Here is a 25,626-nt window from a genome sequence, read left to right as displayed (position 1 = left end):
TGGTCATTCTAAGAGACTAAAGCAACCACAGAATAGAATTTTATTATATGAAGCTATTTAATATAATTAAGTTACTATTTAGATCACTAGCTTAGAAGTTAGTGAATTCCTAAACTTTATAAGTTAAACTAGGGGTACTTACATGGACATTATGGAGTCTCCAACTAGGAATTCCATGCAATTTTTCTAGAATTGTATGTATACTTATGCAGGTAACTGTAGTCACAAGCATGCTTCTAGGGAGAAGGTCTATAGTTTTTATGTTCTCAAAAGAAGAATGGTTACTAAAAAAAAAAGTTACTAAGGTAGCTAATCTTCAAAGATGGCTACCAATGAACAAAGCCGCCCAGGATTCATACCCGTACGTAATCCCCTTACACAATGAATCTGGATTGTGACCCTGTAATTAACTTTACCTAATGCAATGCAAGTTCCAGGCCTAAACCATAAAGAGGACTGATAGCTTTTGCACTTTGAGTGTCCTGAGCAACCATGTAAGAATCCAGCTGCCTTGTGGAAGAGGCCATGTTAGACCAGAATTAGTCCTAATACGACATGGGCAGACAGCAGAGCCAAAGCACCTGGGCATACCAGCTGAGCCCATCATTCTGGCTGTGCCCGCCTGGGCACCAGCCACGTGAGGAAGCCACCATGGACACCTTGGTAAACCACCATCTAACTCTACCCACACGAGAACCCCCAACCAAACCAGCAAAAGGGTGATCCACTTGAGATCTAGTTAACACATACAATCATAAGAAGAGGATTATTCTTCTAAGTCACAAAATTTGGGGGTGATTTGTTAAGCAGCAAATAGGCAGCTAAACAACTACAGACTGCTAGTTCAGACTGAGTAACCTCACCTAATTAAGGACCGAATATTCTATATGATGGCTGAAATGAAAATCAGAAGCTACCCATCAGAACAAACTGGAAAATTCTTAAAGAGATGGGGATACCAGACCACCATATCTGCCTCTGGAGAAACCTGTTCAGGTTGAGAAGCAACAGTCAGAACAAGACATGGAATAATGGACTGGTTCAGAATCAGGAAAGGAGTACATCAAAGCTTATCATCACCCTGTTTATTTAACTTATGCAGAGTACATCATGCGATATGCTGGGCTGGATGAATTAAAAGATGGAATCAAGATTTCCAGGAGAAATATCAATAACTTCAGATATGCAGATGATACTAACCTAATGGCAGAAAATGGAAAGGAACTAAAGAACCTCTTGATGAAGGTGAAAGAGGAGAGTGAAAAAGCTAGCTTAATCACTTCTTGGCAAATAGATGCGGAAAAAGTGGAAATAGGGACAGATTTTATCTTCCTGGACTCCAAAATCACTGTCAACAGTGACTACAGACATGAAATTAAAAGACAGCTATTCCTTGGAAGAAAAGCTATGACAAAAAAAAAAAAATAAAAGCTATGACAAACCTAGACAGCGTATTAAAAAGCAGAGACGGCATTTTACTGACAAAGGTCTGTCTAGTCAAAGCTATGGTTTTTCCAGTAGTCATGTATGGATGTAAGAGTTGGACCATAAAGAAGGCTGAGAACCAGAGAATTGATGCTTTCGAACTGTGGTGTTGGAGAAGACTCTTGAGAGTCCCTTGGAGTGCAAGGAGATAAGATCAAACCAGTCGATCCTAAAGGAAATCATTCCTGAATATTCATTAGAAGGACTGATGCTGAAGTTGAAGCTCCAGTACTTTGGCCACCTGATGTGAAGAGCAGACTCACTGGAAAAGACCCTGATGCTGGGAAATACTGAGGGCAACAGAACAGGATGACAGAGGGTGAGGTGGTTGGACAGCATCACCGACTACAGGAGACAGTGAAGGACAGGGAAGCCTGGCGTGCTGTAGTCCATGGGTTGCAGAGTCAGACATGACTTAGCGACTGAACAACAATCCATCAGAGGACATAACATCACTCCCCAGTCCTCTGTGCAATAATCTCTGTTGATGCACATGCACGCCCCACCCCCCCCCCCCCCGCCACACACACACACATCTCTGCCATTTATATAATAGTTTCACTGAGTAAAACCAACTTCACCTTGATTTCATGTACTTTATTCACGTAGGCTCTTTTATTACACATAAATGAAACATAGATCAAGCATACACTTTGCCCTTATATTAAATGAAATGAAAAGAAGTGAGACCCTTACATGACCCTTCATTTAAAATATTACAGTGGTTACTTATGTAAATCACTTTCCTTCCCTCTGGACTAAAAAAGAACAAAGTAGACTGAGGTTCAGGGAACACACACTGAAAGGTATTTTATAATGCTAATAAAATAGCATTGTATTATGTCACAGTAGGACAAATACAGTGCTTACTGCACAGAAATACTTTCTCTTTATTAATTTCCACAATCATCTTGTAAATGATATTTGAGAAGGAAACAAATTCAAGCAGAACCAGGAATCCTGCCCCAGAACCAAGAAGCAAAGCAGAACATAAACAATATGAAACAGCCAGATCCCATTTCATCTATTCAATTTGAGTGAAATGAAGACATAAACAAAACTCTGTGGTGGTGTGGTTTTTTTTTTTTTTTAATCTACTGCATTTGATTTTTCAAAACAAAAACATCTATTTCCACAGCCAAATTTTTGTTAGCCAAAAATAATGGCAAGAGGCATGGCTCTGGTAAGGACAGATTTAAGTGATAAGTATACATTTTTAACTCTCTAAACACCTACACCTCACCATTTCTAGTAGGACAGTGGATGATTATATTTCAGTTTGGCCCCGCTCTTTTTTCACATTTCTCTACTGTCACTAAGTAAAGACTGTTTAGATTCTTTCAGCACTCAGGCACTGCTTGACTTTTCTGAACCTCAGTTTTCTCATTTGAAAATTGTAATCATTATGTACAAAGCACTTAGCACAGTGCCTGATCATAGCAAGTGCTCAACAGATGATAGCTGCTGTTATCATCCTTATTGATAATCACCAAATGATATCAAGTATCAGTTGATATCAAGAGGCCGGATCCTGGCATTAACCCACACAACTGTGATTTCCTTCTGTGCTAACAGAATCCTGATTTCGTTCATGCTGCTCCAGTCATCTGTAGTTGTTCAGCCACTCAGTCATGTCGAAATCTTTGCAACCCCAGGGACTGAAGCACTCCAGGCTTCCCTGTCCTTCACTATCACCTGGAGTTTGCTCAACTCATGTCCACTGAGTCAGTGATGCCATCCAACCATCTCATCCTCTATCACCCTCTTCTCTTTCTGCTTTTGATCTTTCCCAGCATCAGGGTCTTTTCCAGTGAGTTGGCTCTTCACATCAGGTGGCCAAAGTTTTGGAGCTTCAGCTTCATCATCAGTCCTTCCAATGAATATTCAGGACTGATTTCCTCTACGATTGACTGGTTTGATCTCTTTGCAGTCCAAGGTACTCTCAAGAGTCTTCTCCAGCACCACAGTTTGAAGACATCAATTCTTTGGTGCTCAACCTTTCTGGGGAATAAAATTTGGCAACCCACTCCAGTACTCTTGCCTGGAAAATCCCACGGACAGAGGAGCCTGGTAGGCTACAGTCCATAGTGTCACAAAGAGTCAGACGCGACTGACTGACTTCACTCACTCACTCGCTCAACCTTCTTTATGGTCCAACTCTCACATCCGTACCTGGCTACTAGAAAAACCACAGCTTTGACTAAACAGACTTTTGTCACAAAGTGATGTCTCTGCTTTTCAAGAATTTGTCTAGGTTTTGTCATAGCTTTCCTTCCTAGGAGCAAGTGTCTTAATTTCATGGCAGTGGTCATCATCTGCAGTGATTTTGGAGCCCAAGAAATAAAATCTGTCACTGTTTCCATGTTTTCCCCACCTACTTGCCATGAAGTGATGGAAACAGATGCCATAATCTTAGCTTTTTGAATGTTGAATTTTAAGCCAACTTTTTCACTCTCCCTTTCACCCTCATCAAGAGGCTCTTTGCTCCTCTTCACTTTGTGCCACTATAGTGGTATCATATGCATACTGAGGTCATTGATATTTCTCCTGGCAATCTTGATTCCAGCTTGTGGTTCATACAGCCTGGCATACACATGATGTGCTCCGAAAATAAGTTAAATAAGCAGGGTAACAATATACAGCCCTGATGCACTCCTTTCCCAATTTGGAACCAATCAATAAAAAAGAAGCAGATGTTTTTCTAGTAGTCTCTTGCTTTTTTTGATGATCCAATAGATGTTGGCAATTTGATCTCTGGTTCCTCTGCCTTTTCTAAATCCAGCTTGAACATCTGGAAGTTCACAGTTCATGTACTGTTGAAGTCTCACTTTGAGAATTTTGAGCATTACTTTGCTAGTGTGTGAGAGGAGTACAATTGTACATTAGTTTGGACATTCTTTGGCATTGCCTTTCTTTGGGATTGGAATGAAAACTGACCTTTTTCAGTCCTGCGGCTACTGCTAAGTTTTCCAAATTTACTGACATATTGAGTGCAGCACTTTCACAGCATTCAGTTCAGTTTCGGTTTAGTCGCTCAGTCATGTCCAACTCTTTGTGATGCCATGAACTGCAGCACACCAGACCTCCCTGTCCATCACCAACTCCCGGAGTCCACCCAAATCCATGTCCATCGAGTCGATGATGCCATCCAATCATCTCATACTCTGTCGTCCCCTTCTCCTCCTGCCCTCTATCCCTCCCAGCATCATTGTCTTTTCCAACGAGTCAGCTCTTCGCATGAGGTGGCCAAGGTATTGGAGTTTCAGCCTCAACATCAGTCCTTCCAATGAACACCCAGGACTGATCTCCTTTAGGATGGACTGGTTGGATCTCCTTGCAGTCCAAGGGACTCTCAAGAGTCTTCTCCAACACCACAGTTCAAAAGCATCAATTCTTCGGTGCTCAGCTTTCTTCACAGTCCAACTCTCACATCCATACATGACCACTGGAAAAACCATAGCCTTCACTAGACGGACCTTTATTGGCAAAGTAATGTCTCTGCTTTTTAATATGCTGTCTAGGTTGGTTATAACTTTCCTTTCAAGGAGTAAGCATCTTTGAATTTCATGGCTGCAATCACCATCTGCAGTGATTTTGGAGCCCCAAAAAATAAAGTCTGACACTGTTTCCACTGTTTCCCCTGTTTCCCATCTATTTGCCATGAAGTGATGGGACTGGATGCCACGATCTTAGTTTTCTGAATGTTGAGCTTTAAGCCAACTTTTTCACTCTCCTCTTTCACTTTCATCAAGAGGCTCTTTAGTTCTTCTTCACTTTCTGCCATAAGGGTGGTATCATCTGCATATCTGAGATTATTTATATTTCTCCCAGCAATCTTGATTCCAGCTTGTGCTTCATCCAGCCCAGCATTTCTCATGATGTACTCTGCATAGAAGTTAAATAAGCAGGGTGACAATATACAGCCAATATACAGTACTCCTTTTCCTATTTGGAACCAGTCGGCTGTTCCACGTCCAGTTCTAACCGTTGGTTCCTGACCTGCATACAGGTTTCTCAAGAGGCAGGTCAGGTGGTCTGGTATTCCCATCTCTTTCAGAATGTTCCACAGTTTATTGTGATCCATACAGTCAAAGGCTTTGGCACAGTCAATAAAGCAGAAAATAGATGTTTTTCTGGAATTCTCTTGCTTTTTCGATGATCCAGCGGATGTTGGCAATTTGATCTCTGGTTCCACTGCCTTTTCTAAAACCAGCTTGAACATCTGGAAGTTCATGGTTCACGTATTGCTGAAGCCTGGCTTGGAGAATTTTGAGCATTACTTTACTAGCGTGTGAGATAAGTGCAAGTATGCAGTAGTTTGAGCATTCTTTGGCATTGCCTTTCTTTGGGATTGGAATGAAAACTGACCTTTTCCAGTCCTGTGGCCACTGCTGAGTTTTCCATATTTGCTGGAATATTGAGTGCAGCACTTTCACAGCATCATCTTTCAGTATTTGAAATAGCTCAAATGGAATTCCATCACCTCTAGTAGCTTTGTTCGTAGTGATGCTTCCTACTTGACTTCGCAGTCCAGGATGTCTAGCTCTAGGTGAGTGTCTACACCATCATGGTTATTTGGGTCATTAAGACCTTTTTTATATAGTTCTATACAAACAAGTTATTCTTGCCACCTCTTCGTAATTTCTTCTGCTATTGTTAGGTCTTTATTGTCTCTGTCCTTTATCATACCCATCCTTCCATGAAATGTTCCCTTGATATCTCCAATTTTCTTGACGAGATCTCTAGTCTTTTCCATTCTATTGCTTTTCTCTCTTTCTTTGCATTGTTTATTTAAGAAGGCCTTCTTATCACTTCTTGCTATTCTCTGGAACTCTGCGTTCAGTTGGGAATATCTTTCCCTTTCAACCTTTCCTTTTGCTTATCTTCTTTTCTCAGTTATTTGTAAAGCTTCCTCAGACAACTACTTTGCCTTCTTGTATTTCTTTATCTTTGGGATGGTTTTGGTTAGTTACTCTTGTAAAACCTCCATCCAGAGTTCTTCAGGTACTGTCAGCCCCATCTAATCCCTTGAATATCCTTCTTTCTTCAATTTCAGCCTGAATTTTGCAATAAGAAGCTCATGATCTGAGCCACAGTAGCTCCAGGTAGGAGCAGAAATAGAAATGTGCACTCTTTTTTTCACGATATTGTGCTAAATTGCTTATATTACAATGACAGATATAAAGAAATGAAGTAAGTGATGATATCTAGGACTTGCTAAGGAGAGTTGCCCCAGACATGAAGAAGATTAAAATAAAACTTACCTCTGCAAAGCACATAGTGAGTTCTGAAAAATATCCATGAATTTGATGACAGGGGCAGGGTTTAACCTATCAAAGTTGTTCTGAGGAAAGCCCAGGGCCATACAGAAACTCAAGTCTGCTGTGCGTATGCTTATTCCAGGTATAAACAGGCTATAACACTAAGGTGAAAGGCTCCAAAGAAGGAACTCTTACTAAGATGTGAAATGAAATCAAAACTACTAAGACAACTCAGATGAATGAAAACATGTAAGACAAATATATGGAAAAATATTTCCATTAATATTGCATCTCTCAAGAGGGAGGGGACATATGTATACTTGTTGCTGATTCACATTGTTGTACAGCAGAAACCAACACAACACTGAAAAGCAATTATCCTCCAATTAGGAAGATGGGTTATGACAATAACAGGGGTAGAGTGTAATGTTTCTTGCCTATGATCCTTTTTTACTTTATATAAGACTATGAAGTCTTCTACAGTAGATATTACATAAAAAATTACTTACATATTTTGAACTACTATTAATGCATATTAAAACTGTATTCAAGTACAAATCAATATGTATGCCTGTGAAATTAAATATGTAGGCTCCAACCCTTTAATAAAAGCTAATGGTTTTGGAGAGAGACCAGAGCAAAAAAAAAGAATATTATATCTCTATATCCTACCAAATTTACGCTAACATTCGAAAGAAAGCCTAACAAGTAAAGCAGAGGCACATCTAAACTTCAAGGATAAGGAAGAAGTCAGATAAAAGAAATTTCAGTAAATCTTAAATCGTTACTGTCCTCTGACATAAATTTTACTATCTGTCTTAGTGACATGGGGCAAATATTCCGTATTTCCAGGAACACACCATCACATCATCCTAGCAGAATGTTCTATCATCAATATTAGTAAACAGTGACTATTATGATAGATTACAACACATATAATTTACCAGGAAATTATGAAGAACCAGGAAAGCACTGTCACGTGAGGCTAGAATATAGAGAAATAGATGCAGAAAACAGTATTACAAAACATACAACACTGAATCCCGAGTAGCAGGAGGTGCACTGATACAAAGTGATAACATCGATGGCAATTAACATATCTGTACGTCTCTCCTCCATAAAGAAAGATGCTCCAGTCCTGGTGGGAACAGGTAGACACACCCTTCCAACCTGCTCCCTCCATTATGATTCCAACCCAAGTCTGATTTCCAAGCCCATGACATCCCAACCACCTTCAGAGCACACCTTCTCTTCCAGTCAATAGACCTGAAATGCCAATGAGGAATGTAAAAAAAAATCTCTAATTCCTGTCTAACTCAGATTTTTAAAAATGATTATCCATGTTTTCTACTAGCCAATGCTTGTAAAAAAATTTTTTCATCAAAACCAAAGACAAATACAGTGAACAAATGTACTCTTTCTTGATACGAATAAAAACATTCTGGAAATTAAAATGTAAGGTATCCTTCAGTCATGATGTGTTATACTGTAGGCTGAATCATGCTGTTATGCAGTAACGAGGACCAAGACATGTATATAAAAGCAAGCTAATAAAAACACAAACAACAGTTCCTGCATTTTACACTTAAGTGTCTCCACTTTTTTCTCCATGATTCACCAATAAACCTTTTGGCCCAAATTAACCAGCCACCATGGACAGAGCTGGTTAAACTGAAATACATCTGTTTAAGGATTATATCTTTCTAACCTCTTTGCTGCTGCTGCTGCTAAGTCACCTCAGTCGCGTCTGACTCTGTGCGACCCCATAGATGGCAGCACACCAGGCTCCCCCGGCCCTGGGACTCTCCAGGCAAGAACACTGGAGTGGGTTGCCATTTCCTTCTCCAATGCATGCATGCATGCTAAGTCACCTCAGTCGCGTCTGACTCTGTGTGACCCCATAGATGGCAGCACACCAGGCTGCTCTGTCCCTGGGATTATCCAGGCAAGAATACAGGAGTGGGCTGCCATTTTCTTCTCCATCTAACCCCTCTAGCCACACCTTTTAGAGCTGGCGGGTTGTTTTATCCACCTCTGCTTGCAACAAGAACCTTAGTTAATTTGTATCAAGGTTAGGAGTATCCCAGATGAGTCAGAAAACATAAATATCATTTCTGCCAGCCCTATAATCCCTCCTCAGTGGTGCCTATCCATGCAGGTCCATATGGTCATGTGCTGACGATCAGTTAAAGCTCTCAGAGATACCAAAGGTCAAGGATATCCACCACATTGCCTTAGCTTTAGAACCACTAAAACGTGATGAGACATAAAGTGTATGGGATGAGTGTTACAGGCAAGGCACAGCTGGGAACAGCACCACTTTGTCCATCAAAATGGACCGCAGGACTGGTACCACCTGGGAGCATAAGAAAAACGCAGACTCACAGGCCTCTCCCAGACCCACTGGATCGTAATCTGCATTTTCCTTTTGGTCATGCTGCGTGGCACGTGGGATCCTCGTTTCCCTGGTTCTTAACCACCGGACCACCAAGGAAGTCCCATACTCTGGATTTTAACAGGTGATTCATACATGCTAAACTGTGGGAAGAATGAGTGTTAAAAAAAAAAGATCCTGAGAAACTGTTTCTGAAGATACATCATTAAAATTATTATCCCAAATGACTCTCAGAAGTAGAAAACCTAAACCAAGTTTGGGTCTAAAGAACCATGTGCCTTACTCTGAAAATATCCAGGGAAACCTTAAGAGGAACCAAAGTTCCAAGCATCTGAGAGCTCAAGGCCTGAATTCCTGAGCATCATTTTTTTTTCAAACGTAACAGCTTGCAACATCAGACATACTATGTACCTTCAGAAAGTGATGAGTTATACCATGTACAACCTTCATAGCAACAAATTATCAATTTACAAACTCAAAGTCAACATATTGTGCCTCACAGTCATTTAAGCTGGCAAGACTTTAAAGTACACACAAATCTGAAGTAATGCTTTGGAAATATTTGATTTATGTTAAACAGTGCTCTGGAATTTAAACATTTGTATGCTCCACCAAGCCCTTTTCCTGGCCAACTGGTTCACTGGTCGGCTTACATAGATGCTTCCAACGTAAGATGCTGCCCAGCTAAATTTAATATTTAAAAATGTTTAAGACCTCTCTGTGTATTTTTTAAAATCAATCTTAGTTCAAGTAAATTTCCTGTGCAGCAAAAGAACACCACCACCACCATAACAAAATCATACCCCAAACGGCCCTGTGCTATAAAAGGTGCTGCCGGCATCGAGTGAACTCTGCCTCTAACGAGAACCTTCTACAGAGGGAACCAAGATGGCAAAGCTGCGAAGGCCTTCGGTCCAGTAGGGAACACAGAGCAGCGTGTCAGAAAGAAATTGTTTTTCTGCTCCTTTTGATGGGTTGCGCTTTCAAGTCAGGAAATGAGAAACAGGTGTGCCAGAGGGCACACACATCCTCGCCCCACACTGCAAAACACGCGTTTTCAATTTGCAAACATGAAAGGGACTCCTGTTGAATGAAAGAAGAAATGAAAACCCAGCTCTGTCTCTGCGAACCATATGAAGGCGGCTCAGAAAGGCTCTGACAAGCTGCTCGACTTCCTCCCTCTCCAACTGACAGCAGGTAGTGCTCGACAATGGGAAGGAAAAGGCATTCTTTCAAGTGAGAACAATCAAAGGGAGAATTACACGAAGGATCAGAGCGCTGGCACTTTAACCCATCACTTGATCTCATGCTTCTGTTTCTACCATTGCTTTACCTTGCGTCTTCAAATTACAAGTCTGTTCTTTCAGCAAATAACAAACGATGCAAAATAAGTCTCTGGCCCACCCACCCCCCCCCCCCTCAAAAAAAAATCTGAGAAAGTGCAAACAGTAAAAGAACATCTTGGAGTTCACTTCATCTACCATCACCTAAGTGTACAGTCTCTTTCAGAAAGACCTACTTTTCTTCATGAAGTCCTGAGCTCTCCTGCAGCACTGGAGACATTTTAGGGGCTTAGATGAATGTCCTGGTGGTGCTGTTTAAAAGCAACTGGCTTTGGTGGGCCTTTGGGGAGAGGGTGTATGGCAAGAAGGAAGAGGTACTAAAGGCAGCAAAAGGAGCCAGGCGGCCAGGTGTGCCAAGGTCCACTTGGGAGGCTCTGCAGGGAGCATCCCTCAGCTGTGTGGACACAGCAGAGCCCAGTTCAGCGCAGCAAGCCTTTATTTTAATGTATTTCTAGACTAGCAAGAAACTTCCCTGTGTTAACAAGTAAGGCCGTAGACTTCATGCCCTTTGAGAATGGGGACTGTCTTCTCCTGTATCACAGCCAAACACTACACAGCACAGGATAAGAGCCTATAAAACAGCTGCTGTGTTATAGCTTGAGGGCAGCTACAAGTCTTCTTACATAAGAGCAAAATGCCTGAGCTCATGTTTGTGGGAAACACACCCTTCACATCTAAAATTAAGTTTTGAAGAACATCTACAGTATCATAAAAATATTCATTACAGAATATTAAATGGGCAAAGACTAACAAGCTAAACGACAGTCATTTGTTCTATCTACCAAAAATCTACCCAAAATATTAACACACTATCACAGCATAGCAACATTAAAATTTCATTTTCCAAATTCTTTTCAATGACCAAGTGTTATTTCACAATCAGGGAAAAGTCCACTCGTTTATTAATAAAACATCCAAAATGCACGATACCAAAGCTGTCACACGAATCTGGCTTCCTAAGAAATAACCTAGCAACATTCAGAACCAAAAGCAGGAAATAATGTATTAATAGTTCATCAGATATGAAGTGACCTAATTAGAGTAAACGATGGTCCTGGAGTAGAATTTCCATCCCACATAACTACTTTAGTTTTGGGAAGTGTGCTGGGAATTTATCGACTCTCATCTGTAAATGAACAATATTTCCTCCCCACCCAGACTAACCAATCAGTCCAAAGAGTCAAGTGGTCTTAAGAGGATGATGTTTACAAACATATTAGGGTTTTATCTATGCTCACATCTAGAAGTCATAAATCACACAAAAAGATTTCTCAAGACATTTACATATTAAATCCCAAATTACTTCAGCTTAAGTGTCTGCCCTCTAAGAATCTTGAGTGCAAAGGATTCAGTTCAGTTCAGTCCAGTTGCTCAGTCATGTCTGACTCCTTGTGACCCCATGGACTGCAGCACGCCAGGCCTCCCTGTCATCACCAACTCCCAGAGCTTGCTCAAACTCATGTCCATTGAGTCAGTGATGCCACCCGACCATCTTGTCCTCTGTCATCCCCTTCTCCTCCAGCCCTCAATCTTTCCCAGAATCAGGGTCTTTTCCAAGGAGTCAGTTCTTCACATCAGGTGGCCAAAGTATTGGAGCTTCAGCTTCAGCATCAGTCCTTCCAAAGAATATTCAGGACTGATTTCCTTTAGAATGGACTGGTTGGATCTCCTTGCAGTCCAAGGGACTCTCAAGAGTCTTCTCCAACACCATAGTTCAAAAGCATCAATTCTTCAGCACTCAGCTTTCTTAATGGTCCAACTTTTACATCCATACATGACTACTGGAAAAACCACAGCTTTCACTAGATGGACCTCTGTCAGCAAAGTAATGTCTCAGTTTTTAATTTTTTATTATGCTTTCATAATAACAGATTATGAAAGCTTGTTTCATACAGACAAGAAGCTTCCAAGAAGCCACACTGTCAGCCACATCAGTGAGAAAGAACACTCCCTAGCAAGGCAGGTAAAGGAGCTAGAGTGGGCTGAAGAGTCCGGGCCCCACCCAGAAGAACCAGCCCCCTCTGAAACATGGCTCATCACGCCAGAGCAAGCTAAAAGATAAAAGTTCCGTCTTCACCTCTTTTCCAAAAGAATGAGCATCTCCCTCTTCAAAGGGTCCCCCTCTTTATACAAAAGAAAACTTCAATACTTAGTCAAGACCATCCAGAGAGCACCCAATAAGACCCCAGGTTAAGACCCACACACCTTGGACTCACCCCTCTTCTTCAGGGATCTCTGTTCTCATCAGAACACACCACTCTCAACTCTGTACTTACCTCCTCTCAGCCCTGACTCAGCTGGGCATGACCTAAACCACTCCACCTGTTGTGCCCCCAGAAAGGTGATGTTGAAGCCCTAACCCCAAGGTGGTAGTGGTGTCTTTGGGGAGGTAATTAGGGTTTTATGAGGTCATGAGGGTGGGCCCCCCCAGGATGGGATTAGTGTCCCGGTAAGAAGAGGAAGAGAGATGGTAGCTCACTCATGTCCATTCTTCCTCTCTCTCTCTCTTTCCCTCCCTCCCTCTCTTCCTCTGTCCTTGCCTCTATCTCTCTCTCTCTTTCCACCATGTGATGACACGGCAAAAAACTGGCCAGCAGCAAGCCAGAAGGAACCAAATCTGCTGCCACCATGATCTTGGACTTCCTAGCCTCCAGAACTTGGAGAAATAAATGTTTAAGTCACACGGCCTATGGTATTTTGTTATAGCAGTCTGAGCTAAGACACGCCCCAGTATATCTGTTTGTTTATATCAATTCACATCAATTCATTCAAAAAGCATCAAAGACTCTGTCGGATGAGCACCATTCAGACATCAGGGAACAAAGCTGAGGAAAATCTCAACCTTCATGGAGTTTCATGTAGCAGAGAGAAGAAGACTACAAAGATAAAATAAAGACACAAAAGGTATGTTAGACATGATACATTCTATGGGAAAAAATAAAATGTGGGAGGGGGCTGGGGGATGTTACTGAGGGAAGATTTACATGTTTAAAACGGGGTGGTTGAGGAAGACCTCTGTGAGAAGGTGAATCACCTGAATCAAGAGCTGATGAGGCAGAGGCAGGGGTGTAGATACTCAGGTGCATGCATGTGAGCTAAGTTGCTTCAGTTGTGTCTGACTCTTTATGACCCTATGGACCATCAGCCTGCCAGGCTCTCCTGTCAAAATCCACATCTCTTTGTGTGTGTGTGTGTTGCATTTTTTTTTAATTAATTTATTTATTTTCATTGGAAGCTAATTACAGTACTGTACTGGTTTTGCCACACTGACATGAATCTGCCACGGGTGTACATGTGCTCCCAATTCTGACCCCCTCTCCCCGCTCCCTCCCCATCCCATCCCTCTGGGCCATCCCAGTGCACTGGCTTTGAATGCCCTGTCTCATGCATCAAACTTGGACTGGTGATCTATTTCACATATGGTAATATACACCATACACTCAATGCTATTCTCTCAAATTATCCCACCCTCGCCTTCTCCTCAGTTCAGTTCAGTTCAGTCGCTCAGTCATGTCCAACTCTTTTCGGCCCCATGAACCGCAGCACACCAGGCCTCCCTGTCCATCACCAACTCCCGGAGTTCACTGAGACTCACGTCCATCGAGTCGGTGATGCTATCCAGCCATCTCATCCTCTGTCGTCCCCTTCTCCTCCTGCCCCCAATCCCTCCCAGCATCAGAGTCTTTTCCAATGAGTCAACTCTTCGCATGAGGTGGCCAAAGTACTGGAGTTTCAGCTTTAGGATCAGTCCCTCCAAAGAAATCCCAGGGCTGATCTCCTTCAGAATGGACTGGTTGGATCTCCTTGCAGTCCAAGGGACTCTGAAGAGTCTTCTCCAACACCACAGTTCAAAAGCATCAATTCTTCAGCGCTCAGCCTTCTTCACAGTCCAACTCTCACATCTATACATGACCACTGGAAAAACCATAGCCTTGACTTGACGGACCTTTGTTGGCAAAGTAATATCTCTGCTTTTCAATATGCTATCTAGGTTGGTCAAAACTTTTCTTCCAAGGAGTAAGCGTCTTAATTTCATGGCTGCAGTCACCATCTGCAGTGATTTTGGAGCCCAGAAAAATAAAGTCTGACACTGTTTCCACTGTTTCCCCATCTATTTCCCATGAAGTGATGGGACCAGATGCCATGATCTTCGTTTTCTGAATGTTGAGCTTTAAGCCAACTTTTTCTCTCTCCACTTTCACTTTCGTCAAGAGGCTTTTGAGTTCCTCTTCACTTTCTGCCATAAGGGTGGTGTCATCTGCATATCTGAGGTTATTGATATTTCTCCCAGCAATCTTGATTCCAGCTTGTGCTTCTTCCAGCCCAGCATTTCTCATGATGTACTCTGCATAGAAGTTAAATAAGCAGGGTGACAACATACAGCCTTGATGTACTCCTTTTCCTATTTGGAACCAGTCTGTTGTTCCATGTCCAGTTCTAACTGTTGCTTCCAGACCTGCATACAGGTTTCTCAAGAGGCAGGTCAGGTGGTCTGGTATTCCCATCTCTTGAAGAATGTTCCACAGTTTATTGTGATCCACACAGTCAAAGGCTTTGGCATAATCAATAAAGCAAAAATAGATGTTTTTCTGGAACTCTTGCTGTTTCGATGATCCAGCGCATATTGGCAATTTGATCTCTGGTTCCACTGCCTTTTCTAAATCGAGCTTGAACATCTGGAAGTTCACAATTCACGTATTACTGAAGCCTGGCTTGGAGAATTTTGAGCATTACTTTACTAGCGTGTGAGATGAGTGCAATTGTGTGGTAGTTTGAGCATTCTTTGGCATTGCCTTTCTTTGGGATTGGAATGAAAACTGACCTTTTCCAGTCCTGTGGCCACTGATGAGTTTTCCAAATTTGCTGGCATATTGAGTGCAGCACTTTCACAACATCAGCTTTTAGGATTTGAAAGAGCTCAACTGGAATTCCATCACCTCCACTAGCTTTGTTCCTAGTGATGCTTTCTAAGGTCCACTTGACTTCACATTCCAGGATGTCTGGCTTTAGGTGAGTGATCACACCATCTTGATTATCTTGGTCGTGAAGATGTTTTTTGTACAGTTCTTCTGTGTATTCTTGCCACCTCTTCTTAATATTGTCTACTTCTGTTAGGTCCATACCATTTCTGTCCTTTATCGAGCCCATCTTTGCATGAAATGTTCCCTTGGTATCTCTAATTTTCTTGAAGAGATCTCTAGTCTTTCCCTTTCTGTTGTTTTCCTCTATTTCTTTGCACTGATAGCTGAGGGAGGCTTTCTTATCTCTTCTTGCTATTCTTTGGAACTCTGCATTCAGATGCTTATATGTTTCCTTTTCTCCTTTGCTTTTTGCTTCTCTTCTTTTCACAGCTATTTGTAAGGCCTCCCCAGACAGCCATTTTGCTTTTTTGCATTTCTTTTTCATGGGCATGGTCTTGATCCCTGTCTCCTGTACAATGTCATGAACCTCCATCCATAGTTCATCAGGCACTCTATCTATCAGATCTAGTCCCTTAAACCTATTTCTCACTTCCACTGTATAATCATAAGGGATTTGATTTAGGTCATACCTGAATGGTCTAGTAACTTTCTTCAATTTAAGTCTGAATTTGGCCTTCTCCTACAGAGTCCAAAAGTCTGTTCTTTATCTCTGTGTCTCTTTAGCTGCCTCACATATAGGGTCGTTGTTACCATCTTTCTAAATTCCATGCTGCTAAGTCACTTCAGTCGTGTCCGACTCTGTGTGACCCCATAGATGGCAGCCCACCAGGCTCCGCCATCCCTGGGATTCTCTAGGCAAGAAGACTGGAGTGGGTTGCCATTTCCTTCTCCAACGCATGAAAGTGAAAAGTGAAAGTGAAGTTGCTCAGTCGTGTCCGACTCTTTGCGACCCCATGGACTACAGCCCACCAAGCTCCTCTGTCCATGAGATTTTCCAGGCAAGAGTACTGGAGTGGGTGGCCATTGCCTTCTCCATCTACATTCCATATATATGTGTTATTATACTGTATTGATGTTTTTCTTTCTGACTTACTTCAGTCTGTATAATAGGCTCCAGTTTCATCCACCTCATTGGAACTGATTCAATTGCATTCTTTTTAATGGCTGAGTAATATTCCATTGTGTATATGTGCCACAGCTTTCTTATCCATTCATCTGCCAATGGACATCTAGGTTGCTTCCATGTCCTGGCTATTGTAAACAGTGCTGCAGTGAACACTGGGATACACGTGTCTCTTTCAATTCTGGTTTCCTCGGTGTGTATGCCCAGCAGTGGGATTGCTGGGTCGTATGACAGTTCTATGTCCAGTTTTTTAAGGAATCTCCATGCTGTTCTCTGTAGTGGCTGTACTAGTCTGCATTCCCACCAACAGTGTAGGAGAAAACCCACATCTCTTACATCTCCTGCATTGGCAGGTGGGTTCTTTATCAGTAGTGCTTCCTGAGTAGCCCAAGACACTCAGGGTAGAGAGTTAAAGGGAAAGGAAGGATGCAGGCAGAGAGGCCCTGAGTGGGAGTGTCCCTGGCAAGTCCGAACACAAGGAAGCAGCTGAGTGAGCAGACAGGAAAAGCCAGAGCTGCAGCCTGAGGGGAAGGTGGGCAGCACCTCATCGGCCCTGAGTAAAGGCTGTGGCCTTGCTCTAAGATGGGACATGCTGGCCAGTTCAAGAGGAGGAATGACACGCGATTTGAGTTAGGTTTAAACATCAACTGCTAGAGGAGTTACTGAGAACTGAATAAAAGGGGAAAAGGAGCAGAAAACAAGGGGCCAGCTGGGCACTCCTGCAACAACTCAGATCAGAGATGACAGCACCCTGAAGCTGCTGATGGCACCCAGGGTGTTATGAAGTGGATGGATTTTAAATACACTTAGAGAGGAGTGTATTTAAATACACTTAGAGAGGAGTGTATTATTTGTTGCTGGAGTGGACTGGGTGAGATAAAAGAAGAGAGGGTCAGACATGACTCCAAGATTTTGGCCTGAGATAATGGGAGGCTGCAGGTGCTCTTTGCTGTGTGGAGAAGCAGGTGGGGGAGGGAAGGGCAACATCAAGAGCTCATTGTTGGATGGGCTATTCATTGGGAGGACCGATGCTGAAGCTGAAGCTCCAATACTTTGGCCACCTGATGTGAAGAGCTGACTCACTGCCCAAGACCCTGATGCTGGGAAAGACTGAAGGCGGGAGGAGAAGGGGACAACCGAGGATGAGACGGTTGGATGGCATCGCCGACTCAATGGACATGAGTTTGGGTAAAGTCTGGGAGTTGGCGATGGACAGGGAGGCCTGGCATGCTGCAGTTCATGGGGTCTCAAAGAGTCAGACATGACTGGGCGACTGAACTGAACTGAACTGAACTGAGTTGCCTATTTACACACAACAGGTGGGTGCTTTGAGAAGCAGTTAAAAAACCAAGTTCTGGGAAGAAGCCCAAGGTAGAGATTAAAAGGTGGGAGTTGCATTGGACTGGATAACACTGAGGCAGCGAGTATTCAAAGACACAGAAAAGGCAGAGGGCTGGCCTCAGGGCACTGAGAGGTCAGGGAGATGAGAAACAGTAACGAAGGAGGCGGAGGATAGCAGCCAGTGAGCTGGGAAGAAAACCGTTCACGTTGGATGCTCTGGGAGTCTATCAAAAATCGGATTTTCCAGGGAGCGAGTCATTCAAGCAACTGTGTCACACACTGCTTACAGGACTAACAGATGACCACTGGGCTTTGGAGGTGACTGAAAATCTTGACAAGAGCAGACTGGTAGAAGGGAGGGAGAGGCCCAACTAAAGTATATACAAGAATCAATAAGTAGACTTCCCTGCTGGCTCAGTGGTGGAGAATTCACCTGCCAACGCAGGAGACACAGGTTCCATCCCTAATCCGAGAGGATCCCACATGCCCTGCAGCAACTAAGCCCGTGAGCCCCAACTATTGAGCCTGTGCTCCGCAGCAAGAGAAGCCACCACAGTGAGAAGCCTGCACTCCCCAACTAGAGAGGATCCCTTGTTTACTGCAACTAAAGAAAAGCCTGCTCAGGGGTGAAGACTCAGCACAGCCAAAAATAAATAAATAAATATTTACCAAAAAAAAAAAAATAATCATAAAGTTCAATAAGTGGAAAAGACTAAGTAAAATAATAGACATGAAATACAGGCAACTCCTTGAAGATTCACCTTGAAAGGCTGCTACAAAATAGGGAAAAGAGTTGGAAAGGAGGCTGGACCCCTAGGTGATCTGCACCCAGGGTCCAGAGTAGAACAGGGCTTTTATTCATGATAATCAAGAGACTGAGCCACGAAAAGCGCTTGTGACAGACAGAGCACTAAAGAGAAATAAGAGATGCTCCTAAGAAGGAAACAGAAGCATGGGCTCCTGCCTGCCTCCCCATCCCTCCTGGGCCCCAGAAACCACAAACTCCAGGACACACGTAGATGTCTCACCAGTGAGGTCCCACTGGCTCTTGGGACTCCACCCTCAGAGGCAAGCCAGCCCTGTGCCCTCCTGACAAAGGCATCTGGGAAGCACAGACACACAGGAAACCTCCCACCGAGGGGCAGGGGCAGACCTGTGGCTGGTGGTTAGGAGAAAGAGTCGAGAAGGGGCCACATACTGACATACTTCCCCACCCTTGCAGAGGAGACTCCAATCACTGGCTCAGAAATATTAATATCAAAGCAGCAGCCTGGTCTCATTCTTCGCATTTTTTTATCCCATCCATCTTTGAACCTACTCTTAAGAAGCCAGGGGCACACCCTCACCACCCTCTGATTTCTGAAACAGCTAAGACCAGGAAAATCAAAGAACCCAGAAAGTCAGAAATCACCAGGTTTCCTCTAGGGTAGCAGACTGTTCTTCATGACAGAACACCAGAAAAGGGAGACTGCAGCCGCTGTCTCCTGATCACTAGTCAGCTGCCACAAAACCCCCGGACTTGCTATTTCTCTTTAAGAAAAAAACCAGACGGCACAGACAAGTAACAGAAGACGAATGTTAAGGTCAGCCAGAGCATAAACTTAATCTCTTGCTTTTTCCCTCCTTCTGATCTTCTAATCCTCGATCTGCTCTTCCCTTCCATAGCCAGAGAAAGACCACAGATGTATCTTATATTACACATCTGATGTGTTACTGAAAAATTATGTGTGAATCCGATTCTGGCAAATTAAATCAAATTTTAAAATGCTGTTTAAGGAAATTTCATGGTGGATAACCTTAGAATCCTATGAGAGGGAAGAATCACGTACACATTTCTCTCTTTTTCAGTGAAATATACTTGACATGTAACATTGTATACATTTAAGGTATACAACATGTTAATTTCATATATTTATTTCCTGTAATATGATTGCCATCATGCAATAATTAGAACCTCCACCACATTACATAACTATCCTTTCTTTTTAATGGCTGGAATAATTGTGTTCCAGTCTCTTAACAAGGCTGATGATTATAATATTGTTGCCCATACACACACATTTTTTAATTCTGTCTATGAAGCATTTACTAAGTGCAAAGCCCTATGCCAGGCACTCAGGAAACACAAATATACTCACAGAGCCCCTGTTCTCAGGAGCTTACACCACTGCTTAAAGAAAGCTTCAAACTGTTTATTTTCACAAAAAACGCTGAGAATAAAAGAAGGGCATGCTCTTTTTTCACATTTTAAATTTTCAGAAATCAGGAGGCACACTGCAGTTGACAGCATCTTCCCATGGCTCTGCTGCAGGCAGCAGCTGGGACACAGCCAGCTCTGCCTCTGGAGGTCAGCTGCTCCCATCTGCTAACCCCTGCTGACCCTTCTGCTGAGTTGCGTTCCATGTTGGAACTCCATGTGTTGAGTTTAACTGCCATTTTCAATGTCTTCAAAAGGACTACAATCTGATACAGAATTCAAACAAAAAGTGATTACATACATAGGAATGCATGGAAATGGCAAAGAAGCACGACCTTGCTATCAAGGAAGCAAATATTTCTTGTTGGGAGAACACCCCCAATGCAATACTTGCAAAGTAATAGCCATGTGTTAAGTGATGACAAAGCCATGTGTCATAATATAACTGGCAGTCTCTTCCCCCTCTAGTGTAAGTGTCTTACATGGGTATATTTTGTTCTAGGATATAATGGTAAATGTAGAGGCAACAAAAGCAAAAATAGACAAGGAGGTCTATGTCAATCTAAAAAGCTTCAACACAGCTAAGGCAATAAGCAACAGTATGAAGAGGACACTGATGGAATGGGAGGAAATACTCACAAACCACATAACTGATAAGGTATTAATATCCAAAATAGACAAGGAACTCCTACAACTTAATAGCAGAAGAAAAAAAAAGATCAATATTGAAACATGGGCAAAGGACTTTGACATTTCTCCAAAGACATAGAAACGGTCACTAGGTACATGAAAAGGTGTTCAGCATCACTCATCATCTGGGAAGTGCAACAGAAGACCACAAGATATCACCTCACGCTTGTTAAAATGGATATTACCAAAAAGACAAGAGACAAATGTTGGTGAGGATGCAGAGATATGTGAACTCTCATATATAGGAGGTAGGAACGTGGTTCGGCTGCTATAGAAAACAATATGGAGGTTCCTCAAAAAACTACATGGGACTATCACAGGACCCAGCAGCTCCACTTCTGGGTATTTATCCAGAAGAATTGCAATCAAGATCTCAAAGAGGTATCTGCACTCCCACATGAGCTGCATCATTATTCACAACAGCCAAGATGTGGAAACAACCCAAATGCCCTTGGACAAATGAGCAAGTTAAGAAAATGTGGTATATTCATATAAGAATATTATTCAGCCTTTAAAAAGAAGGAAATCCTGCCACACACGATAATACTGATGGACCCAAAAGACATTATGCTCAGTGAAATAAGCCAGTCACAGAAGGACGGACATTGCACGATTCCACTTAAATAAGGTACCTAAAATAGTCAGACTCATAGAAGCAAAGAGTAAAATGGTGACAGCCAGAGTTTAGGGAAGAGGAAAATGGAGAATTGCCATTTAAAATTCACAAGGTTTCAGTTATGCAAGATGAATAAGTTCTAGAGATCATAGGTCAGCTCATTAAATCCTCATAGATATTAAGATAATGCTATTCGTGTTGTATAAATAGCTACTTGCTAGGATGTCTCAGCCAGTGAATCAAGAATCTGAACAAGAACCTATGTATTTCCTTTGCTCCCTCTCAAGCTCAGCAAATTTCCAAGATGCCAGAACATTAGTCAGAGTTTGCTAGGTGAGCTCCTGCCCTCTAACTTCTTCCCCACAAGATGCTGGAGTTTATCCCTCAGGCTAATAACCACATCACCTGTCTGGCCTTAGGAGAGTCCTACCCTGACCATAACTAGCTATCTTCCCTCTGTCTTTCACTAATCATCTACCAAGAACTTTAAAACTAAAATGTAGGCCAGGTCTCTGGATTTTCTGCAACAGCCTACGGCATATGTCCTTTTTTTTTTTTTTTTTTTTTTGACCAAAAAATTGAAAAATTCTGTGTTCCACCTTTCTTCTGACTTACTCAGCCAACTCGGCCATGTGTTTCCATTGTCAACCTCATAGCAACAGCCCCAGGAGAAGTAAGAGTGAAGCAATCACAGATGGAAAGAACTGGAGACTTGCTCTATTATCCTCATGTTCTGCTGGCTGATGACTTGTTGTTCAGTCCCTCAGTTGTGTCTGATTCTTTGTGACCCCACTGACTGCAGCACTCCAGGCTTCCTTGTCCTTCACCATCCCCTGGAGCTTGCTCAAACTCATGTCCATTGAGTCAGTGATGCCATTAAACCATCTCATCCTCAGTCATCCCCTTCTCCTCCTGCCTTCAATCTTTCCCAGAATCAGGGTTTCTAATGAGTCAGCTCTTCGCATCAAGTGGCCAAAGTACTGGAGCTTCAACTTCAGCATCAGTCCTTCCAATGAATATTTAGGACTGATTTCCTTTAGGACTCACTGATTTGATCTCCTTGTAGTCCAAGGGTCTCTCAGGTGTCTTCTCCAACAGTTCAAAAGCATCAATTCTTCGGCACTCAGCTTTCTTCATGGTCCAACTCTCACATCCATACATGATTACTGGAAAAACCATAGCTTTGACTAAACAGACCTTTGTTAGCAAAGTAATGTCTCTGCTTTTTAATATGCTGTCTAGGTTGGTCATAGCTTTTCTTCCAAGGAGCAAATGTCGTTCAATCTCATGGCTGCAGTCACCATCTGCAGTGATTTTGGAGCCCAAAAAAATAAGGTCTGTCACTGTTTCCATTGTTTCCCCACCTATTTGCCAAGAAGTGACAGGACTGAATGCCATGATCTTTATTTTTTGAATGTTGAGTTTTAAGCCAACTTTTTCACTCTCCTCTTTCACTTTCATCAAGAGGCTCTTTAGTTCCTCTTCACTTTCTGCCATAAGGGTGGTGTCATCTGCATATCTGAAATTATTGATATTTCTTCTGGCAATCTTGATTCCAGTGTGTGCTTCATCACCTGGCATTTCACATGATGCACTCTGCATAGAAGTTAAATAAGTAGAGTGACAATACACAGCCTGACTTACTCCTTTCCCAACTTGGAACCAGCCCATTGTTCCATGTCTGGTTCTACCTGTTGCTTCTTGACCTACACACAGGTTTCTCAGGAGGGGTAAGGTGGTCTGGTATTCCCATCTCTTGAAGAATTTTCCACAGTTTGTTGTGATCCACACAAAGGCTGTAGCATAGTCAATGAAGCAGAAGAAGATGTTTTTCTGGAACACTCTTGCTTTTTCGATGATCCAACAGATGTTGGCAATTTGATCTCTGGTTCCTCTTTTTCTAAATTCACCTTGAACATCTGGAAATATTTCACATACTGTTGGCTTGGAGAATTTTAAGCATTACTTTGCTAGCATGTGAAATGAGCTCAATTGTGTGGTAGTTTGAACATTCTTTGGCATTGCTGTTCTTTGGGATTGAAATGAAAACTGACCTTTTCCAGTCCTGTGCCACTGCTGAATTTTCCAAATTTGTTAGCATGCTGAGTGTGGCACTTTAACAGCATCATCTTTTAGGATTTGAGATAGCTCAGTGGGAATTCCATCACATCCACTAGCTTTGTTCATAGTGATGCTTCCTAAGGCCCACTTGACTTTGCATTCCAGGATGTCTGGCTCTAGATGAATAACCACAACATCATGGTTATCTGGGTCATTAAGATCTTAGTCCTTAAACTTAAGAAGGCTATAACATGATAGGCTGGGCATCAAAGCTAAACATCTACAGTAGATATCTTAGACTAGAAACCTAAAGTTATCTTTAATCATATAAAACTATCTTTAGTGGATATGAGATGAACAAAGAAGGAAATATTCAAGGGGAAGGGTGAAAGACCTTATTTTTACAATTTAAGCTTACCCCTCTATTGCATTCTACTTAATAGACTCAAACCCATAAAGTACACTCCTATTCCAACTTTTATATCACCAATTCAAAAAAGAAGGGAGATGGACAACCCCAAGGAGACTGAATTTCTTTCCCAAAGTGACACAGTCAAGTAGGCTCTCAGAATTCCAGCTTAAAGTAGAATTCAGGTCTCCTAACATGCAGACATAAGAATAACATTTAAAAAGCAACAAACCAACTTGCTGAACTACATATTGACCAAAAATAAAAACACCACACATGATACCAACTGATACTTCTTTAGGAAAATGAAAATGAAACAATGAATCACCTGTTTTAGACTTTGATTTATTCAAAGACCACAATTTTCCATAGACATGGGCCATACTTAATTATGCATACATAATTATGCATTAATTATGCCATACTAATTCCTAAGTATTATGTGTAAAGATTTTCATGTACCAGCAATATTAAACTAAAAATTAACTCATATGATTGATTACCTTTGCTCATCTCTTCAAATTAGAAAACAATTTTTGGTCTATAATATTAGTATGATTTAGATTCAACATTAATTTGTGTTTGGACTTCACCTCAGTGGCTCAAAATCAAATATTTCCACCAATGCAAGAAAAGGATCAAGGTCACGAAGCTGCTACAACAGGTGGGCAGTTGAGGGGTCTGAACTAACAGGGTCAGGTCAGAAGAAATGGAAAGAAGATACAAGTTTGAGAACGGTGCCAAGAATTCAAGTCTGACTAAATAGGTTACAGAAAGTGAAAGTCACTCAGTCACATCCGACTCTTTGCCACCCTGTGAACTACACAGTCCACGGAATTCTCCGGGCCAGAATCCTGGAGTGGGTAGCCATTCTCTTCTCTAGGGGATGTTCCCAACCCAGGGATCGGACCCAGGTCTCCCACACTGCAGGTGGATTCTTTACCAGCTGAGCCACCAGGGAGACCCAAAATAGTGATGGCAATAAAAGAGGCAAAGAACACAGGAGAAAGGTGGCCACAGTGCGGGAATAAGGAAGAAAGGTGTTTATTTGTGCTGCTGAACCTCATGTGCATACATGACACCCACAGGGATGTGTCCAACAGGAAGGTAGAAAAGACCAAGGTGGACTTCAAGCGTGAAGTCCAGAGTAGGGACAGACATGGAAGCCCGCACTCTAAGAGATAACCACTGAGACAGCATCAGATCACCGAGAGGAAGCCCACAGTGAGACGAGGAAAGGCTGGCAGAGGCCCACGCCTGGAGCTACTAGCAGTGGGAAGAAGACGGAGCAGGCCAAGGGAGTGGGACAAACCAGGAGAGGTCCAGGATATACACTAGCAGTAGAGGCCCCAGAGAGGCAGGAGTAAGTAAGAGAGGAAGGCGACTGGACTGGGTGGCTGGGCAGTGTGGCAGGGCAGAAAACAATGCGGAAGAAACCAGAGAGAGAAAGGAAGGAAGGGCAGCCATACCCACCCACCTTCCCAAGAAAGCCTGAGGACATCCAGCACAAAGCACTAGGATTCGGACTTGAGAGATGACACAGCAAAGCGGGTGAACCAATATTATTCTGTCAGCCGCACATGTCAGCCACATCATGAACTTCAAGTACATCTGGCACAAGCATATGAAAACCTGGATTTAGACAACAACCATTCTGCCCACCCAAATCCACTCTCCCGAGACACACACACACACACACACACACACACACACACATTTCTGAATGATAAAGACTCTTCTAATACAAATACAAAAAGAGGAGCTACATTTTATCAAAAGTATA

General features: G+C 42.4%; 1 protein-coding gene across 6 annotated transcripts in view; it reads right to left on the bottom strand.

Annotated features, from left to right (window-relative positions):
* The window catches only part of TASP1 (taspase 1), a 317,056-nt gene that overhangs the window by 175,022 nt on the left and 116,408 nt on the right, over positions 1-25,626 (bottom strand). The gene's annotated exons all lie outside the window — the stretch shown is intronic.

Source organism: Bos indicus x Bos taurus, chromosome 13, assembly GCF_003369695.1.
Source record: "Bos indicus x Bos taurus breed Angus x Brahman F1 hybrid chromosome 13, Bos_hybrid_MaternalHap_v2.0, whole genome shotgun sequence".
In the NCBI taxonomy this organism is placed as follows: domain Eukaryota; kingdom Metazoa; phylum Chordata; class Mammalia; order Artiodactyla; family Bovidae; genus Bos; species Bos indicus x Bos taurus.
This window is presented reverse-complemented; position numbering and strand designations above follow the sequence as displayed.